Source organism: Phyllobates terribilis, unplaced genomic scaffold, assembly GCF_046119375.1.
Source record: "Phyllobates terribilis strain yellow unplaced genomic scaffold, ASM4611937v1 Scaffold_66__1_contigs__length_7565176, whole genome shotgun sequence".
NCBI classification, from domain to species: Eukaryota; Metazoa; Chordata; class Amphibia; order Anura; family Dendrobatidae; genus Phyllobates; species Phyllobates terribilis.
The window spans coordinates 2720014-2742851 of NW_027362826.1; positions in this window are offsets into that span (position 1 = coordinate 2720014).

Consider the following 22838-nt stretch of genomic DNA (forward strand, 5'->3'; position numbering starts at 1 on the left):
ATCTGGATGATTTCATATTTGTCATAACCTTGTATCACCAAAAAATTATTAAACTATGCAACTTTGCATGTAATACCCTTCTTAATTATACCATAGTACCTTATTATTATTTCTTCTTTATTAAAATGTGTGGAAAATAAGTATTGATCAAAAGTGATTATGTAATCAGGATCAAAAACACATTTTCCCCCTTAATACCAAAAAATATTATTTTATAAAATTTATGTATATATCAGAACCAAATTAAAATAATTATTCTTCTAGAAATATTTTGCATAAATTTCATATCGATGAGTAGCATAGATTTGTCTAAAGAGAGGTGTGTACCTATTTAGGTAACCATTAAAAATAATATCATAGTTATTCAAGAATATTATCATGTGGAAAATTATTCTAAATGTAAATTTGCTTTGTAAACCATTTGATGTGTGGTTGCTCTTATCCACTATTAGTTAAATCAAGAAATAATAATTATTAAAGAAATATAGAAATATATATATGTAGATAATACCTAATTATGTATTATAATTTCCTCAGAATTAAATATATTTTTGTACCTTCACATAAAGAAACATTTTTTTTTCTTTCCAAACATACAAACATACGAGGCCTCTGTCACATCAATCACACTTAGCAGCTGCTGATTTACTCATCTGTCACCTTCACTCTGACATTCACAGATCTGTTCAACTCAAACATTCCACATATGAAGTTTTATATATATATTGTGATGAACCTGTAGCCGCCATCTTGGTAATGATAAATCATATCCAGGGATGGCCACACTTCAGCAGCCCCCACCCTTGGGACCTTCTGTTAAAACGTCAACTAGATAGTTTCCCCCCATCCAGGCTCCTGTAAGATAAGAAGCCTACTTAACACTTGAATGCTAGGAGCTTCAAAGACTTCGAGAGGAAACACAGCCAGCAGGGGGGGGTGCTTCGTCTATCTGTACCTGACCATTTGTCCCATAGGACTAGTTTCTTTGTCTGTCACAAGCATGGAGGCATAAGATATAGAAACATGAATAGTACACGCATGTTGCGTGGGATGGGCCAATAAAAAAATATCACGGCGTCCCGGAGCCATTGCGCACACAAGCCTCCGCGGTAGACGTTTGTACGTGCTCTGGAAGCCAAGATATAGCGCGGAGCCATTCCTGAGGACCGTATGGTATCATAATTGATATCAAAAGGTCGGTTACGGCGGCCCGAATCCATGGGAACCCCTGGGGGTATCATGAGACCATCCCAGAAGAAGTTATTGGGTTCCATAGAATTTGGGCTTCTGATCGAAGTTAGACCTGAGGGTGGAGACTGAGCCAGCTGACCTCACCAGCAGTGGGCGGGACGGGGCAGGTAAGATAGCAGGACAGACAAGAGACAAGTCAGTTTTTGACCCAAGAGTGGTGTGCTGAACATCTGAGCACCAGCTGAGGCCACCAAGGGGAGGAGCAGTTTGACCATGCGGTGGTAGGCCTCAGCCTGTAACAAAGAACCGTGCCTGCGACCGCAGAATCCTCTCCCTGCGTCACAAGAGAATCAAGAAACCGGTAACTGATATGCTGTGGTGATTCTGTGTGTTGTATTCCATTGTTGTATAGTTTAGCCTGACCTTATACCTGTGTATATTTAGTTGTATATCGTGTATCTAGTGTATTATTATAATCAATTACCTCAAGTAATTGTGGGCCTGCCTTTTATTCTGCATAACGAACGCACGTCCGTGTGAGCTCGGCTCAAGCCAAAAACGCTACCCAGGGTTGGTTCCTGACCCGATATAGGCCCATTCACGGACTGGGCGTATATCTAAAATAGGGACTGGTGGCAGCATACCAACTGGGGATTGGGGAAGGCTGGTAGTGACGGTCGGAGGTTCAGATATATATATTCCTGGCGCGGCCAAGGAAGATATATATACCGCCCTCACTACAGAGGGCCCCGATACCCAGTAGGTTACAGGACAGTCTCCCTGGCGACCGCTTATCCTAGGTGCAGTTCCTTGACTGACCTGAGGCTAAGAGGGCGCTAGCGAGTTGTGCTGTGTAGTGACGTTACGGTTTAGTGACGTTGAAGGGATAACACACTACCGTGTTCCCTGCGCTGGTTGCAGCTTCCTGGCACTACTTTCTCTAGGTGCAGTACCTTGACTGACCTGAGAGGTAAGGGGGCGCCAGAGAGCTGCACCCACCGGCCGGCTTTCATCACATTGGTGGCAGAGCGGTGGGATTGCAGAATAATAGTGTTGTGGGACCCCTACTCCCAGGCACTAAAGACTGCCAGTGGTAACTTCCACTGCTGGAGTCTTAAGGTCAGCCCAACGTTAGACGGTCAGGCTAAAAGTATAACAAGGTGTGTGCAAACTCAGGGTTGCAGCGGTGTCGGTTACCAAGATGGCAGACGGCACCAGGAGCAAGACCCTGCAGGAGGCTAATGCTACGGTCCGTGTGGCAGGAGGGGAGGACATTGTTACTCATGGCGAGGAGGAGTCCAGCCCGGGCACCTCAGGGAGCCAGTCCCCAGTATACGGTCCCGCAGTGGGCTGCCCACCACCTACCCAGCCCAGCCTGTCCAGATCACAAGCCCTTTTACAAGCGGCTATGGCAAGTCTCCAGTCTCATGGCGATGCCGTCTACAAAACCCTCCTGGCAGCATCAGAGAAGGCAGCGGAGGAGGAGCGTGCAGAGCGGGCTGCGGAGCGGGCTGCGGAGCGTGAAGCTGCAGAGCGCCGGGAGGCTGCGGAGCGTGAAGCTGCAGAGCGCCGGGAGGCTGCGGAGCGTGAAGCTGCAGAGCGCCGGGAGGTTGCGGAGCGTGCAGAGCGAGCTGCGGAGCGCCAGCACCAACTGGACCTGGCCCAGCGGGGGCTTCCGCTAGAGCAACCAACCCATCAGGAGACCAAGTCGTCCAAAGTCCGAGCTGAGGACTTCCCTCTACTGGAGAAGGATGGGGACCTGGACTCCTTTCTGGTGGCATTTGAACGGACCTGTCTTCAGCACCATCTGGCCCGGGATCAGTGGGCCAGATACCTGACCCCCCGTTTGAGGGGTAAGTCCCTGGATGCCTTGGGGGACTTACCTGCCGGGGAGGTACAGAACTACGACTGCATCAAGCGGGCCCTGATCCGGCAGTACAACCTCACTCCCGAGTCGTACCGCCAGAAGTTCCGGAGCCTGCTGCGTGGCCCCAAGGACACCTGGACCGATCATATGCGGGCGCTGTTGAGAGCCGCAGAGCACTGGACCTCGGGTCTAGCGCTTACTACCCGCCAGGAGGTCCAGGAACTGTTCGTCACGGAGCAGTTCTTGTGGAACTGCCCAGAGGACCTCCGACAGTTCCTCCGTGACCGAAAACCAACAGGGGCTTCTGCTACAGCCGCCCTGGCAGACGAGTATGCCAATAACAGGGCGCCTGAGCTGAAGAAGTCTGCCAGCAGCACCTGGAGAGGGGGTAAGCCCAGTCATGCCCCTGTTTCCCCGGCCCCTAGAACACAAGGGGTGTATCCCCCTGTTGCCCTCTCCAGGCAAGGACCAGACGTAAGACGTTGTCATCTATGCAACAAACCAGGACACTTTAGGGCTGAGTGTCCCCAGCGCCAAAAGACCCCATCCCAGTCCCAGAGAGCGCCCAATGTTTTGTGTGTGGGAGGGGGTGGTGGTAGGTCCCTGGACAACATCCAACCCGTCACCATAGGCCGTTCTGCGGTCATGGGACTGCGGGACACTGGCGCTGAACGAACACTGGTACGGCCGGAGGTGGTGTCCCCCCAGGACTTGGTACCAGGAAAGACTCTTTCCGTCTCCGGGGTTGGAGGCGTGGAGCCGGCCCTTCCCGTTGCCATGGTGTATTTGGACTGGGGTGCCGGGAGGGGGATGCGGGAGGTGGGAGTAACGCCAAATATTCCCGCAAATGTTTTATTAGGGACCGACTTGGGGCGTCTAGTATCGCAGTATGTACCCTCTGAACCCCCAAGTTCGGCCCCCCAAGAGTGTATTGATTTGTCTGCTGCTAATGCCAACCATGTTGTATGTAGTGTGTGTCCTGCTGAGGAGGAGGGAGTGAAACCTGAGGGTAACACCTGCACAGACACAACACAAACAGGGTTAGTGAAAGCAGGTGGGGAGTGTGGGGATGCCCGCAGAGGTGCTCAGCCGGCGTGCCGTGACCTCTTGTCCTCCGGTGAGGGAGGGGGCGGGCAGGATTCTGTAGAGGGAAGCTCAGGGATGGAGAGGGGGGCAGCTACCGGCAGTGTAGGGCTCCCAGGGGTATCCAGGCTGCTGAGTATAGGCCCACTGCAGGGGGAGGAACAGGCCATGGGAGGTGGGGGTGTCCCAAGAGAGGAGCCGCCAGGTAAGACCCCAGGGCAGGAGTTCCCCACATCCGAGATGTCCAAAGGCCTAGGAAGCCTGCCTGATCGGGCGGCTTGGTCAGAAACAGAGGGGAAGCAGGCACTACCCACGGTCACAGCGGTCATAGCCGCTGTCACCAGGAGTGGGAGCGCCGGAGCCCAAGGAGCCTTGCAGAGGTCCGACAGCTTCCCCACTTCTGACCAAGTGTCTGCCGGGTCAGACAGCGGCCAGGTGACATGCCCGGAGGGGCTGACGGAGGATGTGGCAGCTTCGTCGATTCTGGCCACATCAAGTCAGGAATTTCAGGCTGCTTTGGAAGCAGACGACAGCCTGAAAGCTCTCAAGGAACAGGCGGCACAGCCTCCCATGGAGTCAGACTGCGAGCGTGTGGTCTGGGACCAGGGACGGCTGTACCGGGTAACGGTCCAGCAGGGTTCACCGGAGGCGTGGCCCAGGGACCGACAGTTAGTGGTACCCTATCCGTTCAGGGCGGAATTGTTGCGGATCGCACACGAGATTCCGATGGCCGGACACCTAGGGATCGCTAAAACCAAGGCCAGGATAGCTCAGCATTTCTACTGGCCTGGGATGGGAGCCGCGGTGGGTGCCTACTGCCGTTCGTGTGACACCTGTCAGAGGGTGGGGAAGGCGGGGCCGCGCCCCAAAGCCCCACTGGTAACTCTGCCAATCATCGAAGAGCCTTTCTCGAGGGTCGCTGTGGATCTTATTGGACCTCTGTCCACTCCCAGCCACTCCGGGAAATGCTTCATACTCACGGTAGTGGACTATGCCACCCGGTACCCGGAAGCGGTAGCTTTGTCGTCCATTCGGGCCGACAAGGTGGCTACCGCCTTACTGGAGATCTTCTCCAGAGTGGGTTTCCCCCAAGAAATGCTCACCGACCGAGGGACCCAGTTCATGTCGCGGCTGATGGAGTCCCTCTGTAAGCAAATGCAGGTGCAACATCTGGTGGCCAGCCCGTATCACCCACAGACTAATGGCCTGTGTGAGCGGTTCAATGGCACCTTAAAGCAGATGCTTAAGATGTTGGTCGACTCCCACGGGAGAGACTGGGAGCGTTACCTCCCACACCTCCTATTTGCTTACCGGGAGGTTCCGCAGGCCTCAACGGGGTTCTCCCCCTTTGAGCTCCTGTACGGGCGACGGGTACGGGGCCCCCTGGCTCTGGTGAAGGAAGCATGGGAAGGGGATTTGGCCACCCCCGAGGTGTCGGTCATCGAGTATGTCGTGCGCCACCGGGACAGGATGATGGCCTTGGCAAAGCTGGTGCAGGACAATATGGCCCAGGCCCAGGCCGACCAGAAGCGGTGGTACGACCAGAATGCTTGTGAGAGGACCTACCAGGTGGGTCAAAAGGTGTGGGTACTGGTCCCCGTACCACAGAACAAGCTTCAGGCAGCCTGGGAAGGTCCCTACTTCGTGCACCAGAAACTCAATGCCGTCACCTATCTGGTCACCCTGGATCACGCCCGTGGAAGGAGGAAGGCCTTCCACGTGAACATGATGAAGGCTCATCATGAGCGGGAAGCGACTGCCCACCCAGTGTGCAACCTTCCCGAGGAAGGAGAGGTAGAAACCCTCCTGGATCTGCTCACCCAAGCCAAGGCGGGTGGGTCCATCGAGGATGTGGGGGTTGGCCACCAGCTCACGGAGGACCAACGGTCCCAGCTGGGGACCACCCTGCACCCCTTCCGGGGGCTGTTCAGCAGCCTGCCCGGAAGGACTGAGATGGCTGTCCACGACGTGGACACTGGCGATCACCCGCCGATCCGGCGTTCAGCATATCGGGTCTCTTTCGAGGTGCAGGGAAACATGCGCCAAGAGATAGACGAGATGCTGAAGCTGGGGGTGATCCAGGCATCCAGCAGCGCGTGGGCCTCGCCTGTAGTCCTCGTACCAAAGAAGGACCGAACTACACGGTTCTGCGTGGACTACCGGGGGCTCAACGCTGTAACGGCCACCGATGCGTTCCCCATACCACGCATCGATGACCTGCTCGATCGGATGGCCGGGGCTAAGTACCTGACCATCATGGATCTGAGCCGGGGGTACTGGCAGATTCCTCTGAGATGGCTGTCCACGACGTGGACACTGGCGATCACCCGCCGATCCGGCGTTCAGCATATCGGGTCTCTTTCGAGGTGCAGGGAAACATGCGCCAAGAGATAGACGAGATGCTGAAGCTGGGGGTGATCCAGGCATCCAGCAGCGCGTGGGCCTCGCCTGTAGTCCTCGTACCAAAGAAGGACCGAACTACACGGTTCTGCGTGGACTACCGGGGGCTCAACGCTGTAACGGCCACCGATGCGTTCCCCATACCACGCATCGATGACCTGCTCGATCGGATGGCCGGGGCTAAGTACCTGACCATCATGGATCTGAGCCGGGGGTACTGGCAGATTCCTCTGACCCCCGCGGCAAGGGAACGCTCTGCCTTTATCACCCCTTTTGGACTGTACGAGTCCACAGTGATGCCATTCGGCATGAAGAATGCCCCTGCCACTTTTCAGCGGATGGTCAATACGCTGCTTGAGGGACTTGAAGGGTACGCGGCTGCGTACTTGGACGATATTGCAGTCTTCAGTCCCACTTGGGAGGATCACCTAGAGCACCTGCGGCAGGTGCTCGGTCGGATCCACCGGGCAGGCTTGACCATCAAGCCGGAAAAGTGCCAGCTGGGCATGAGTGAGGTCCTCTACCTGGGTCACCGGGTAGGCGGGGGGGTTCGGAAGCCAGAACCTGGGAAAGTGGATGTCATCGCATCCTGGCCCACTCCTAGGACCAAAAAGCAGGTGATGTCCTTCTTGGGGACCGCTGGGTACTATAGGAGGTTCGTCCCACACTATAGCACCCTGGCCAAGCCCCTGACGGACCTCACCAAGAAGAAGCTGCCCGTCGCAGTCGACTGGACAGTCGCCTGCGAGACAGCTTTCGGGGCACTCAAAGCCGCCCAAGTAGCTCCCCTGTACTGCAAGCTGCCGACTTCGACCGGCGGTTTGTGGTACAGACCGACGCCAGTGACTTTGGCCTCGGTGCTGTGCTAAGTCAGGTCAACACGACAGGCCAGGAACATCCTGTCTTGTACCTGAGCAGGAAGCTACTGCCCCGGGAGGTGGCTTACTCCACGGTGGAAAAAGAATGCCTGGCAATTGTATGGGCCCTGCAGCGTCTGCAGCCCTACTTGTACGGGAGCCATTTCACCGTGGAGACGGACCACAACCCCCTCAGCTGGTTACACACGGTCTCTGGGTCGAATGGCAGGTTGCTACGCTGGAGCCTCGCTCTCCAGCAGTACCACTTCTCCATTCGCCACAGAAGAGGCCGTGACCACGGTAACGCTGACGGGTTATCCCGGCAAGGGGAGGGTGCAGAAGGACGCACGGGGGAACACAGGAATGTGCTACCCCCTCGCGCCCTCGTATAGGGGGAGGTGTGATGAACCTGTAGCCGCCATCTTGGTAATGATAAATCATATCCAGGGATGGCCACACTTCAGCAGCCCCCACCCTTGGGACCTTCTGTTAAAACGTCAACTAGATAGTTTCCCCCCATCCAGGCTCCTGTAAGATAAGAAGCCTACTTAACACTTGAATGCTAGGAGCTTCAAAGACTTCGAGAGGAAACACAGCCAGCAGGGGGGGGTGCTTCGTCTATCTGTACCTGACCATTTGTCCCATAGGACTAGTTTCTTTGTCTGTCACAAGCATGGAGGCATAAGATATAGAAACATGAATAGTACACGCATGTTGCGTGGGATGGGCCAATAAAAAAATATCACGGCGTCCCGGAGCCATTGCGCACACAAGCCTCCGCGGTAGACGTTTGTACGTGCTCTGGAAGCCAAGATATAGCGCGGAGCCATTCCTGAGGACCGTATGGTATCATAATTGATATCAAAAGGTCGGTTACGGCGGCCCGAATCCATGGGAACCCCTGGGGGTATCATGAGACCATCCCAGAAGAAGTTATTGGGTTCCATAGAATTTGGGCTTCTGATCGAAGTTAGACCTGAGGGTGGAGACTGAGCCAGCTGACCTCACCAGCAGTGGGTGGGACGGGGCAGGTAAGATAGCAGGACAGACAAGAGACAAGTCAGTTTTTGACCCAAGAGTGGTGTGCTGAACATCTGAGCACCAGCTGAGGCCACCAAGGGGAGGAGCAGTTTGACCATGCGGTGGTAGGCCTCAGCCTGTAACAAAGAACCGTGCCTGCGACCGCAGAATCCTCTCCCTGCGTCACAAGAGAATCAAGAAACCGGTAACTGATATGCTGTGGTGATTCTGTGTGTTGTATTCCATTGTTGTATAGTTTAGCCTGACCTTATACCTGTGTATATTTAGTTGTATATCGTGTATCTAGTGTATTATTATAATCAATTACCTCAAGTAATTGTGGGCCTGCCTTTTATTCTGCATAACGAACGCACGTCCGTGTGAGCTCGGCTCAAGCCAAAAACGCTACCCAGGGTTGGTTCCTGACCCGATATAGGCCCATTCACGGACTGGGCGTATATCTAAAATAGGGACTGGTGGCAGCATACCAACTGGGGATTGGGGAAGGCTGGTAGTGACGGTCGGAGGTTCAGATATATATATTCCTGGCGCGGCCAAGGAAGATATATATACCGCCCTCACTACAGAGGGCCCCGATACCCAGTAGGTTACAGGACAGTCTCCCTGGCGACCGCTTATCCTAGGTGCAGTTCCTTGACTGACCTGAGGCTAAGAGGGCGCTAGCGAGTTGTGCTGTGTAGTGACGTTACGGTTTAGTGACGTTGAAGGGATAACACACTACCGTGTTCCCTGCGCTGGTTGCAGCTTCCTGGCACTACTTTCTCTAGGTGCAGTACCTTGACTGACCTGAGAGGTAAGGGGGCGCCAGAGAGCTGCACCCACCGGCCGGCTTTCATCACATATATATATATATTTAACCCAAAATTGTTGTATCCCAATTTATTAATGCGCATTGTCATATCTTAATATTTCTTTGAATATTCCCCAAGTACATATTATATAATATGAGAGTAAGTCACTGGAATTTCAGACACTTGAAAAAACTCTTGACTTAGATTCTTTTTTCACTGGCTGCCAGGTTTTAAGTTACATCAGCTGAAAATAGAATGAATGGCATCTATACTATTAGCTCAAAGTTCAAAGGCCGCAGCTGTCACACGTCATGCTGTAAAGCTACTTGTTATAACGAACACTTCATGCACAGAAAATATTAATTCATAAGTGCTACACATAATGATCCAACTAGTTATATTGTTATTATTTTAAAATGTTATACACATAAAATCATGCAATTTTTCAACTTCCTGTGTGAATAAAGAAATAAATCCATTTTAGAGTTGTTTGATCAAATCCTGCTTTGGAATGAAACCTCTAAGGAAATATAAGAAGATAAAATTAAATATCAAATTCATACAGAAAAAGAATTATTTAAATATCTTATACATATATTGGTTGGTTCTAATGTAATTCAAAATATTGCTACTTAAATTTATATATGAAGTTCTAATTTATTAATTAATATATATATATTTTTTATAAATATATATATAAATACAATTATACACAATCTCTACTTAGACAAGTGTATATATATATATATATATATATATATATATATATATATATGAACTATTAGAAACTATGTAACTACAATTTTACTGTATAAGATTATAAATAAATATTGAGACATTATAACACTTCTATGCTACATTATAATTACAGTTTTTCCTTAGCCACTCCCTAAACCAAATCTTCTGTCTCTCTCAAATATCTCCAGGAACGTCCTATTTAGGAAAGACATTTTTCTATCCTTCAAAACCTCAGAGAACTGCCTGTCCTTCTGTCCACATTCCCTGACGTCACTCTCACCTGGTCGTCTCACCTGTCTCTGTCCGTCTATTTCGGCCATTTTCTTTTCTAGGGAAAAGTCACAGCTTTGCATTTTTAACTCTTTCTGTGGAGATATGGAGTTTTGAATCATCTGATATGGCTTATAACAGATATGAAATCTCCTGCGTATTTGATAGAGTTCACTATGGGGATGACTCAGTCTAGGAGAGTTTGATATTGGCTTTTGGTAAGATTTTACCTTTCCTGGTTTTATAAATTTAACTTGATTTATTTTCTTTTCACGATTCTCATGTTTTCTAACAGAATCCAGCAACTGCGCACATTTGAATAGGGATTCTTTTTGTGACGCTATAACTCTAGATACTGGATCTAGAAATTTGAATTTTTGTACAAAAGTTGTTACCATTTGTTGTACTTTTCCATTTTTGATGAGAGCTTTGTACAACCGTTCAAATATGGACATGAATGTATATGTACATTCCTTCCTACCAATCCTTAGTTTCTGCAGATCTTCTATGTTGGGAAAATCCTTTGTGACACAATAAATCAAATATCTTAACCTGTCCAAATCATTTTCCCATCCATTAGGAGAGTCATTTTCACAGGGCATTAAATGTAAACGTCTGGACAATGTCACAGGAATCCATATTTTAAATAATTGATTCCTCTCCTCATTGGTTAGATCAAACTTATCAGAAAAGCTCTCAAATGTCTCTGAATTTCTACAGGCATGGATTTTGACATCATATTTTGGCATGATTTTGTATAATTTCAGCAAATTTTTCCTCATTTTAATTTGCAGTTGAGCCTGGGTAATTCCTGAATTCTCTGATATTTTTAGTGGCTCTTGTACGTCCGCTCCTCCTACGTCACTCACGTCTCCTCCCACATCACCTAGTATGTCGGTTTCTCGTATGTCAGTCATGTCTCCTCCCATGTCAGGTTTCTGTATGTCCGTCTCTTGGTCAGACCCAAGGTCACCTTCAGTTACAGACACGTGTCTTACTTCTTGTTCATTTTCCACATTACAGTCAGAATCAGTATCACCATCTGACACTTCTACACTATTTTCCTGCTTAGAAATCTCTAACACAAGACTATGAAAAAAATCTACCAAATGTAGAATATTTCTCAATTTCTGTTTGTCTCTATTTACCAATTTAAAAGTTAACTGTAAATTCTGCAATTCACATTCTTTGTATAAACTGAGCCACAAAACTTCTATGTCATCTCCTACATTAACTTTGAAATTAATATTACTTTGTTTAGCAAAAGAAGAAATTATATCCATATTTTGCTTACCTTAAGATTCCTTGGCTTCCCTTTATCAGCACGTCCTGTCTTCAGTTCGTCTGATTCTTTTCCTGTGTGATTCTGTTCCTTGTTAGTACCTCTGCTTCCTGTTAGTCCTCAGTCTATAGGTTCCTTTCTGCTTCTCGTGACAAACTAGTGAATTTACTGACACGTGAACAACAGCTGTTCAGCTCGTCAGGACTTCCCCCCTTGTTCACGGAAGAAATTCACTTACTTAATTTAAAAAAACGAAAAAACAGGACTGGCTGGCTCACCATTGTAAAATAATACTCTTCCTGTATTATTTTTTCCTACTGAGGACTTCGCAAAGTATCAATATCACGATATTCTTATAAAAAAATGTATCTATTTATTCTTGGATTGTCCATTAAAAAGAATCAAATTGCAGCAGGTACATACAATAATTAGTTATAAAGTAATTGTCCATTTGTCCATAATTAGCTTAATTGTTGAGATTCACCCATCTTTCCTTGGATCCTGGCTGGTAAATCATGTCTTTATCCAGCACGTGTCCAGGCCTACATGTCAGATACTTCTCAGCATGAAGATTCTTCTTGTGGGGTGGGAAGAGCAAGAGAGCCCCCCCCTTTCTGTACCATGGGCTTTTATAGCCAGTCGTATAGCACACCTGTTCTACATATGGTAGTGAACCAAAAATGCACACACAAATAGCGCATGTCAACTAGACACAATGGCTGAGGCAATCCTTGTATAGAACTCAAAATTAAGGATAAAATGAATATCCATTATTAATTAACATTCCAAATGAATTTCCATAATTAACCATTTAACAGTGTTCAAAGTGTGTATCAAATTGCATGTCCATCTAATAAGCTTAATGCTAATGGACCTATGTCCCCCCATCCTGTCCTCTGCACAGTTATCCTCTGTTCACTGTAAAGGACCAATGTGAATAGTTTCCTGTGCACGGACACAGAGATCTGGCTGTGGAGACTGAGCATGTGTGGCCCCTAGCACTTTTTTTTATACTTATGCTATAAAATCCTATTCTACTGGAAAGTGAAAGGGGTATCCCAACAAGAGACGCAGGCTATAGATTTGTCATGTATGACACTTTATGGGATATTCCTATCAAAGGAAACCTGTGATGTCTTCCAAGTCTCCCAAACTGTTATTATCCTTCATTATGATGCAGGAACCAAAAGTTGATTGCTACGTGCAGTAAAAACATTTCTTACATCGCTGCTAGCAATATGCAAATTGGCTGGAACTAGTCCAGAGGGGGGGGTCTATTGGCTGGGACTAGTCTGGAGGGGGGGGGCAGCGGCATCTATTGTCTGCGACTAGTCCAGAGGGGGAAGTGGGGATGCGCAATCTATTGGCCGCCAATACTAGTCCAGAGGGGGGTGAGCATCTATTGGCCGGGACTAGCCCGGCCTCATGTGCTATAATCATGCCCCCTCTTTGTGACTGAAGAAGAGTTCAATGTCCCTGTCATAGTTTTAGTGTAAGACGTCACTCGCTTCCCAAAATCTCCTGCACCGAGGCTGTGATGGGGACAATAAAGAAACATCCAATTCTAGTCACCTGAGCGCTGCTGCCAATCACAGGCTTTAGCAGTCTTGGGTCCTCCAAACGGAGCAGGCAGCACCGACCTCAGAGCGAACTGCGTTGGATTTATTTTTTAAATATATATTTTTTAGGAGCATCCATGCCTTACAAGAAATTCTCAAATCTGCTGAGATATTTTTCCTTTATAAACACAAATTCTGTACTGAACTTTATTGCAGATTTGGATGGTGAATCCTCAGTAATTACGCCCCATGTAAACATATTGTAGCCTTACAATAGTGAGAGCATTAAAAGTGTTGGAGCGAGTAACTGTTCTTCTTGTGCTTATTGCCCTTAAGATCATTCAATACAGAATAGAATATTAAGTCTTTACAGCAGACGGCGACTCGGGGCTCATATTTCCGGGTCATAACCTCATTCTTTGGGTTACACTGTAACAGCATGCTTATTTCTGCCTGTGCTGCTATATTATACCTCTTCTTTTTCAGAATTAAAGCCTACAGAAAGAACATCTTGGCAAAATGTGTATGTATTTTATAGCTCTTATATTTATATATGCTTTTGCTGCTTTGATTTAAAAAAAAAAAAAGTATATTAACGCCCATTCAAAGATTATGATTTTCTCCATTTACAGCTGAGCCGGAAGATGAAGCAATGTCTCTAGGGTTATAAAGTATTGAAGCCTTGTGTGGCCGGGTTGAACAATACATTGACTTGTCAAACACTTTCTCTATTTAAAAAAAAAAAATCCAACCTCCTCCACCCCTTAATATCCGGCCATCACGCACCTCAGTATTTCATCATTGCCCAAGACAGCACCAAAAAATGCAGCTAAAATGAGCAGGAGGAAATCCTATTACCGGTCAGTGAAAAATATTTGGCACATGCCTATGATTGGAATAAAGCGCAGATATTAGTAACATTGTAACGTAGGTTGAAGAAAGACCTCGGTCCATCAAGTTCAACTTTCCTCCCCCAATTGTACTCCGTACACTAACACTACACTAACTTACTAACTAACTGGCACTAGGCCTCACAAATGTATTATTATTATTATTATTATTATTATTACCTTTTTTATTATTGCTGCACTATAACAATTAAGAATGTACCCGTTTATAATTTAATTTTTTAATTAGTTTTATATTTTGTATTACTCTTGTGATTCTAATAATGGTATTACTAGACTCCCTATGCCTAAATCTGTTGATCCTGAAGAAGGCAAAAACCCCAGGACACATTCAGCCAATTTTCATCACAGGGAAAAATTCCTTCTTGACCCCGAGAAAAGGCGATCAGTCCTAGAACCCTGGATCAAACCTAATTATGTTATTACTAGTTATATATTTAATATTACACTACTTATTGTACTACTGCAGTTATTAATTAATTTGTTTTTATTTTTATAAATGTGACTATTTGATATCGTTACTATTATTAACATCCTGCTATCTTATTACAGTATTATTCTAACTTTCCTATCACTAATAATACTGCCCTATGCCTACATTGTTGATCCAGAAGAAGGCAAAAACCCCAGGACACCTTCAGCCAATTTGTGTCACAGGGGAAAAATTCCTTCTTGACCCCGAAAATAGGCGATCAGTCCAGGAACCCTGGATCAAACCTAATTATGATACTAATTATGTAATTACTATTATGGTATTAAATGTACTTCTATAGTTGTAACATTTTGTCTAATTTAACTGTAACCCTCAATGTTATGTGTTTCGAGGAAATCATCCAGACCCTTTTTTGAAAGCTGTTATAGTGTCTGCCATCACTACCTCTTGTGGTAGGGAATTCCACAGTCCCACTGCTCTGACTGTAAAGAACCCTTTCCTGTTTAGGTGCCTTAAAAAATGGGAATATTCAAAATACACTTTTAACCCACTTCATTCTGTTGTTATTTACAGATGTAAGAAAAATGTAAGAGGTTTTAGTTGCATTAAAAAGCTTTGCAGGTTTTTTTGTTTTGTTTAACTATATAGATGTTCCATGAGAAGGCTCAATGGCTTCTGGAATGGGTACCCCTGGCATGGACTGGAATGACATTGGCATGGGTGTCTTCACAGGACTTTGATGAAATAGTCCTCCATTCTTACCCCCAGCTCATAGGTGGATCTGCCGGCTCTGCCATCCTCAGGGTCTTAACAAAATGTACTTTTTAAGACTGCGGCTCTCATTTTACACTTACATCTGGAGGATGTGCAAGTCCACTAGCTGTAAGCTCTTGTGTTCTCCATAGGTCAAATTTTCCCTATTTTAAAAAAAAAAAAAAAAAAATCCGGCCTCCTGCCACCCCTTAATAGCCGGCCATCTCTCACCTTTTTCCCCACTCCTATGACAACACTGTCATAAGTATGAGGAAATCCAACTGCCGGTAATGGTAGATTTATCATAGGCAAGTGCAAGATGTTGTTAAAAAAAAAAAATCCGGCTTCCTGCCACCCCTTAATAGCCGGCCATCACGCACCTCAGTATTTCATCGCTGCCCAAGACAGCACCAAAAATTGGAGCTAAAATGAGCAGGAGGAAATCCTATTACCGGTCAGTGAAAAATGTTTGGCACATGCCTATGATTGGAATAAAGCGCAGATATTATGGCGCTTATTCTTACCGCCAGCCCATAGGTGGATCTGCTGGCTCCGTCATTCTCTGTGTCTTCATTCGGGGTCCCTCGACGTCTCCATGGTCACCTTCATTCTTGCAGCGTTTGTTCCAGTGATGTCCAGTCTTCTGATTTTCAGTCTTCCGGAGGCTCAGGTGGGCCGCTCGCTCTGATGACTATAGAGCTGGGGTCTGCTCAAGGGTTTCCAAGTTGACAAATGAAAATCCCTCAAACAATGCCTGGTCCTTTGTTGATATAGGTGCTGTGGCCTCTGCTGCTTCTAGTTTCTCCAGATGGAATGGTTTATGACGACGGGGAGGCTCAGATGGCTATAAAGGAAAAAAGGAATTATAACATTAAAATTATGACTTTATATCAGAGTCTCCGTTAAAAACAAGTTGTGTTGATTGAAAACTAGTAAAAGAATAGACACAAAGATTTTAATACTAAGAAACCATATCTGCTCATATACTTACTGCAGGGACGTATGGTGGAGGCAGTTTCAGGGCTTCCACAGAGACCCAGTCGATACGCTGAAAAAACCTGTGCTTTCTGATGTTACCGTTGGCTCCTAAGCGACTGGCAGGATCTTTCTGAAGGAGCTAATAAAGATAAAACCAAAATCCATGAATGTAAACTGGAGAGAAAATGATGACTACTATGCAGAGATGAGCAAATCCACTTGATGCGAACTGAATTTGTGTTGAATTTTTGTGAATCTGCTGAACCCGGTGAATTTCAACAATTTGTGATTTGCTTCTTGGGAATCACCTAAAATGATTGCAGCCAATTTTCATACAGTATTACTAAAAATTACATCAGTCAGAGAAGACTTATGGGACCTCTGATGTAAGCCGTCCAGGCTTCACCATAATGCTTTAAGGTGTCACATCACATGTTATAGCACAATCAGGAGGGACTATCATAGCCTGTATGAAAGCCAAAGCAATGAATGTAGGAGTCATTTTGTGGTGAATCTGGATAGGGAGAGCACATCACAGCTTAGCAGTAGAGATTGAGAGAGAAAGACATAAAACAGTAAAAGACTGCACAGATAGTATGTGACAGCACAGCAGTAAAGAACGGTTACCACAAGTTTACCCATTTATGTTGAGTACTTGCGATTTTAACATTTTTGGGAAAAAATTGGAACAAGCTGGTTAATTTGAATTTCAAAAGGTTTGCTCATCTCTACAACTATAACATTGTATACATCATAGTACTAATGACTGTTAAGACAACTGACCTGTTTAATGATGTTCCTGATGCCGGAGGATTTATCGTTGAGTGTCTGATGGTAGGCGCACTCATCGGTAACCATTTCTTTTAAGATGACACCAAAAGAATACCAGTCTACTCCGGCGTTATACTCCTTCCCAGCCAAAATCTACATAAAGAAGAAGAAAATAGATAAAGAGTTGGTCAAAAAGTTCCATATCTTCAGTGTAACAAAGTTCTCAGTATAATAATTGTAAGACTATGTAATATAGTGAGAGTGGATGATTCCTCTGGTTGTGGCATCACTTGAATATTATGATTACCACACTAATGACTGAAAGGAGCCATGCTGCTCTTCTGAGCTCCAGAACCTTTGCTGGCTGACTTGTAACTCTTTGGGTCTCTAATGCTGGCAAAACATATAGCATGATCATGTATTGTGGCCGGACTCACAGATTCCGGAGAGATCATCTAATGTGTATGGAGACATCCCAATTCAGCTCAAACACTGGATGCTGAATTTCAGTGCCCGATCCTTTGTGTCTGGCATGGTCATACTCCCCCCTCCCATTCAGAACGCATGTACACTCAGCTGAGGCAAGCTGCCTATCTAATGTGTATGGCATGCCAGATGTCAATGTCAGAATGTCCCATTTACTGTAATGGACATTTGTTGGATTATGTGTGTGATCCAGGCAGACATACAATTATAGTATGAAGAAAAGAGAAAATCCTTGTTCTTCTCACCTCAGGAGCCATGTAGCCTGCAGTTCCAGCGTATCCAGTGGCTGTTCGGTCTCCATGCATGTTGTCAATTGAGAGACCGAAATCTGTGATCTTAATATGGCCCGTTTCAGCCACCAAGATGTTCTCGGGCTTGAGGTCTCTGTGGATGACGCCCTTTGAGTGGAGATGTTGGATTCCACAGACGAGTTCAGCGGCATAGAATCTGACAGAGAGACAAGAAATTAGTGACGGTCTACAGAAATACAAGAAATCCTGCCCTATCTGACTCGCCCCCTGGGCCATGTCTGGGGTGCGGCGCGCGTGCGCGCGGGGAATACCCAGAGCCGGATCCGATAGGGGTAGTAGTCCTTGTGACGGTGACCCGGTCCGTGCCCAGGGTGTCAAACTAAGTGGCGTTATTGATATGATGGTATTAGTGTCCGACTACGCCACCCGTTGAATGCGGCTATGAAGCCGCCGCTGCAGGGCAGTCCGCTGAGGCCGGTGGTACGGATGTGCAGCGTGGATGGTATAACCCCCAACGGGAGGGGTATAGCCTCAGGGCAGCTGATGAAGCAGGAAAAGATGATAGTGGTAGTGGTGTGACAAGGAAGCTCAGAGACGTGCATTGCAGTTTTCACAGCTTTACTCACAGTTGGTGTTCAGATCACTTCGGCCAAGAGTTACCACCCGAGCCGTGCTGCGTCCACCAGGTGCGGGACTCGGCCAACTCCCAGGCAGTTCCAGAGCGTGGTCCTGAGCTCCCCTCTCTTCCTTTCTACTGGCCGTCCCCACCAGGGATCCACCTTTGTCCAGCTCCCTCGGGCCTTCTGGTGGTGAAACCTCTCCCGGCTTCCCTGACCCTATACGTGGTATGCCTTCCTGGTGGATATGGCGAGGGGTCGCGCCAAAACTTGTCCACGACCTCCGGTTCCTGGCTGAGGATAATTGGCCTCCACCAGTTTGGGATCCGGTACCCTGTTCTGCCAACCCTTCACCCGTTAACTCGTGGGATCTCAGGGTTCCCTCTTCTCTTGCGTCTCTGGGCCCCTCCTGGTGTTTCTGTTCCTCCTTCTTCTCCTTTCTCTCTCTCTCTGCTTCAGGCCTCCTCTCCAGGCCTGGCTCTGGAGCTGGGCCCAGACTGAGCCACAGCTCCCTGTCAGCCCTCTCTGGCTGAGCTCCTCTCTGCACAGACAGACCAAAAAAGACCCTGTCCTAAGATGGTGCCCACCTTATATACTCCCTCTGACACCCGAGCCCAGGTGACGAGCAACCAATGGGCTCCTACCTCTGCCCAGAGTCCCTCCCCTATCTGCTCCTACACCACTGGGATGTTCCTCCCCCCTCCCCACTCCAGCCAGGGACAGAAGCTGTCGTACCTGCACATCTATCTGGTGGGAGTACCGTTGATCTTTCCCCCGGAAATGGGGTGAGTGTAGTGCATGCAGCTAACTGAGCCCAGTTCCACACTCCATCCTTACCCGGGAGTGGAATACCACACCTCTGGTCTGAGGTGCAATACCCCTGTAGCAGCCGAGTCCTCGGGGTGCTACATTCCCCCCTGGTAAACCACAGCACGTCCTCGGGCTGGAATAGAGCAAAAGCAAATTACAACATACAAAATTTTTAAAGTGCACTCATATATAAGATATTAACTTATGAACTCATCCCTTTATGGGAGGTACTCTACTCTTTTTAAACGTTACAGGTATAAAACATTTTCCTAATGCCACCGGAACTCTTTTTGAAAAACACCATTTAAAACTTTTGGCATTATTATTTTAGCAGCATATTTAACTTTCCATTATAAGACATTCTCAAATAAAACATTTTCAAACATATTCTTGATCTTCTGGCCACGGTGCAACTTGTGACCAGGTAAAGTGCAACAGTCACTAGTTCCAAAGTAGAAAAGCAGTTCTTCTCTAAAACCAGTAGGGGGCGCCTTAAGAAGCGCAACTATTTACAGGGTATGGCCGCTCTCAGTCCTCGGCCAGTGGGAATAGGGGAATGGCTGCTCACAGTCCTCAGCCTGGTAATGGATAGGGGCACACAGGAAACAGTTCTTTAACAGTCCCACACTAGTCCCAACGGGGACCACACTTCACTCAGCAACAACTTCAGCAACAGTTCTCATTCCCTGACGGGTAACTATATACAGTACTTTGTTTAGGCTACTTCCTTCAGTAGCGGTATCCTCTCCTTGCCTCCTCCTGAGGGTAGTCTTCAGACCCGTCCGGGTCCTCTTGGCTTTCCTCATATTGTATCTCCTCCTCAGTCAGCCGGTGTACGTGAAGGGCGTACGGTCCTTTGGCACACTGATGCCGGGTGAAGGTGACCTCATCACCTGAGTAGAGGTCGCATCCTCGGTGTCCTTCTGGAAGGTGACTCTCGACATCCCTGCGGTTGACAAAGACGTCGCCGGGGGTTCGGTGATCCCGGATAAAGCCCCAGCCATGCTCCAGCTGGAACTTTATTACGGTCCCGGTGGCGCGGGGACCGTGGGCCGCACCGGGGTTTCGTCGGGCTCGGCGTTTCTGCTCCGCGCTCCGGACCTGCAGCTGTTCTTCGCGGATCCGCCTCTCTCGTCGTTCTCTCCCGAAGACCTCTAGCTGTTGACGGCAGCACTCTTCACGCCGGGCTGCGTCCGCCCGGGTCTCCTGGGTAAACCCCATTAGGTTCTCACCGGTGGGGTCCCATGCAAACTGGGCTTCCTCCAACGGGAGTGGGACAATTTTGGCGGGCGCCGGAGCCGGGATTAGAGGCTCACACAGGGGCCGTTCCCTCCGGAGTCGGGAATTGATGTACTCCGGTGGCCAAACGAAGGGCAGCCCATCCGGGCTAGTATGCTGTGCAAACAGATCTTCACCCAGGGGTGGCACGGTGGAGGTAGAGGGCGCTGTAGGGGCAGTGGCGCCCGGGGGTGCTCGGCCTTGTGTCCAGGCCGTAGGCATCCTGTCTGGATTCAAATATGGCGCCTTCCGGGAGGAGGGCGCTGTTGAGACCGCGGCGCCCGGGGGTACTCGGCCTTGCGACCAGGCCGGGGGCACTTCCTCTTTTGCCGCGCTCAGGGTCAAGGGGCGTGGCGCGCGGAAGGGGGCGTGACCGCGGCTCCGGCCGCTTGAGGCCTAGTTGGGAGCAGTGGCGGTGCGGCAACGGGCGCGGTGAGTGGGACTTCGGGCTCTGCGACGGGGAGCTGGGGCAGGTTTTCGGCTACTGGGCTCAGGGTGGTGACGTCCCCATTACCTGCTTCCATCCCTGCGGCTCCCTCCGCGGCGTCGTCTCCGGCCTTCGTCCCTCCTGCACCATCCTCAGGGGCAGACATGCTCCACGTTGCGGGTGGCGTCCTCTGCTGGCGGGTTCCAGCCTGCTGGGCCATCTCCCTCCCCCATTCGGCCAGTGCTTCCTGCTGTACTCGGGCCATCTTCCGGGCCAAGGCCTCCAGCGCGGTCTGTGCACGCTCCCGATCTCTGGGGAGCTGTGCCAGGATCTCCACCAGGCCTTCTGGGGTGGCGGCCTGCAGCAGGCCCCGGACCACGGGGTCGGTACCGCTTGTCTCTTCCTCCATCCCCGGGTGCGATCTGTCCAGACTCCTCCAGGCTGCACCCATCTTCTCCGTTTTGTTCTCTATCCGCCCCCCTTGGGAGTGGTCCCGGGGCAACTTAGTGACAGTCAGTTTCAGGGGCAGACCCCCGACCTTGATGGACATTTCCATGGTGGTAGTCTCGGCTGGTGGGGGCGGTCTCCGCTTTTGGCGCCCTTCTGGGACCGCGCCCACGATGGGAGGTGGTCTCTTGCCACTCTCTGGCACGCCCACAATGGCGTCCGCTCTGCCAGGGCGGGAAACTGCCCAAGATGGCGGGAATCGTCCACTGATGGCGGGAAACTTCGTGGATGGCGGGCAAAGGCTGCAGATGGCGGGCAAACGGCGGGAAACGACTCCGGACGGCGTCTGATGGCGGGAACCCTCTGGAATTGGCGGGAGACTCCTTTTTGAGGTAAATGTGAACTTTTCTTCAGGCACGCAGTACCCGGTGGTTGCGGGCACGTAATCCTGCCGACTACGCCAAAGGTGACGCGCCCCCTGGGCCATGTTTGTGTAGCGTTGCGCACGCGGGGAATACCCGGAGCCGGATCAGATAGGGGTAGTAGTCCTCGTGGCGGTGACCCAGTCCGTGCCCAGGGTGTCAAACTAAGTGGCGTTATTGATATGATGGTATTAGTGTCCGACTACGCCACCCGTTGAATGCGGCTATGAAGCCGCCGCTGCAGGGCAGTCCGCTGAGGCCGGTGGTACGGATGTGCAGCGTGGATGGTATAACCCCCAACGGGAGGGGTATAGCCTCAGGGCAGCTGATGAAGCAGGAAAAGATGATAGTGGTAGTGGTGTGACAAGGAAGCTCAGAGACGTGCATTGCAGTTTTCACAGCTTTACTCACAGTTGGTGTTCAGATCACTTCGGCCAAGAGTGACCACCCGAGCCGTGCTGCGTCCACCAGGTGCGGGACTCAGCCAACTCCCAGGCAGTTCCAGAGCGTGGTCCTGAGCTCCCCTCTCTTCCTTCCTACTGGCCGTCCCCACCAGGGATCCACCTTTGTCCAGCTCCCTCGGGCCTTCTGGTGGTGAAACCTCTCCCGGCTTCCCTGACCCTATACGTGGTATGCCTTCCTGGTGGATATGGCGAGGGGTCGCGCCAAAACTTGTTCACGACCTCCGGTTCCTGGCTGAGGATAATTGGCCTCCACCAGTTTGGGATCCGGTACCCTGTTCTGCCAACCCTTCACCCGTTAACTCGTGGGATCTCAGGGTTCCCTCTTCTCTTGCGTCTCTGGGCCTTTCCTGGTGTTTCTGTTCCTTCTTCCTCTGACTTCTCTCTCTCTCTGCTTCAGGCCTGGCTCTGGAGCTGGGCCCAGACGGAGCCACAGCTCCCTGTCAGCCCTCTCTGGCTGAGCTCCTCTCTGCACAGAGCAGACCAAAAAGACCCTGTCCTAAGATGGTGCCCACCTTATATACTCCCTCTGACACCCGAGCCCAGGTGACGAGCAACCAATGGGCTCCTACCTCTGCCCAGAGTCCCTCCCCTATCTGCTCCTACACCACTGGGATGTTCCTCCCCCCTCCCCACTCCAGCCAGGGACAGAAGCTGTCGTACCTGCACATCTATCTGGTGGGAGTACCGTTGATCTGTCCCCCGGAAATGGGGTGA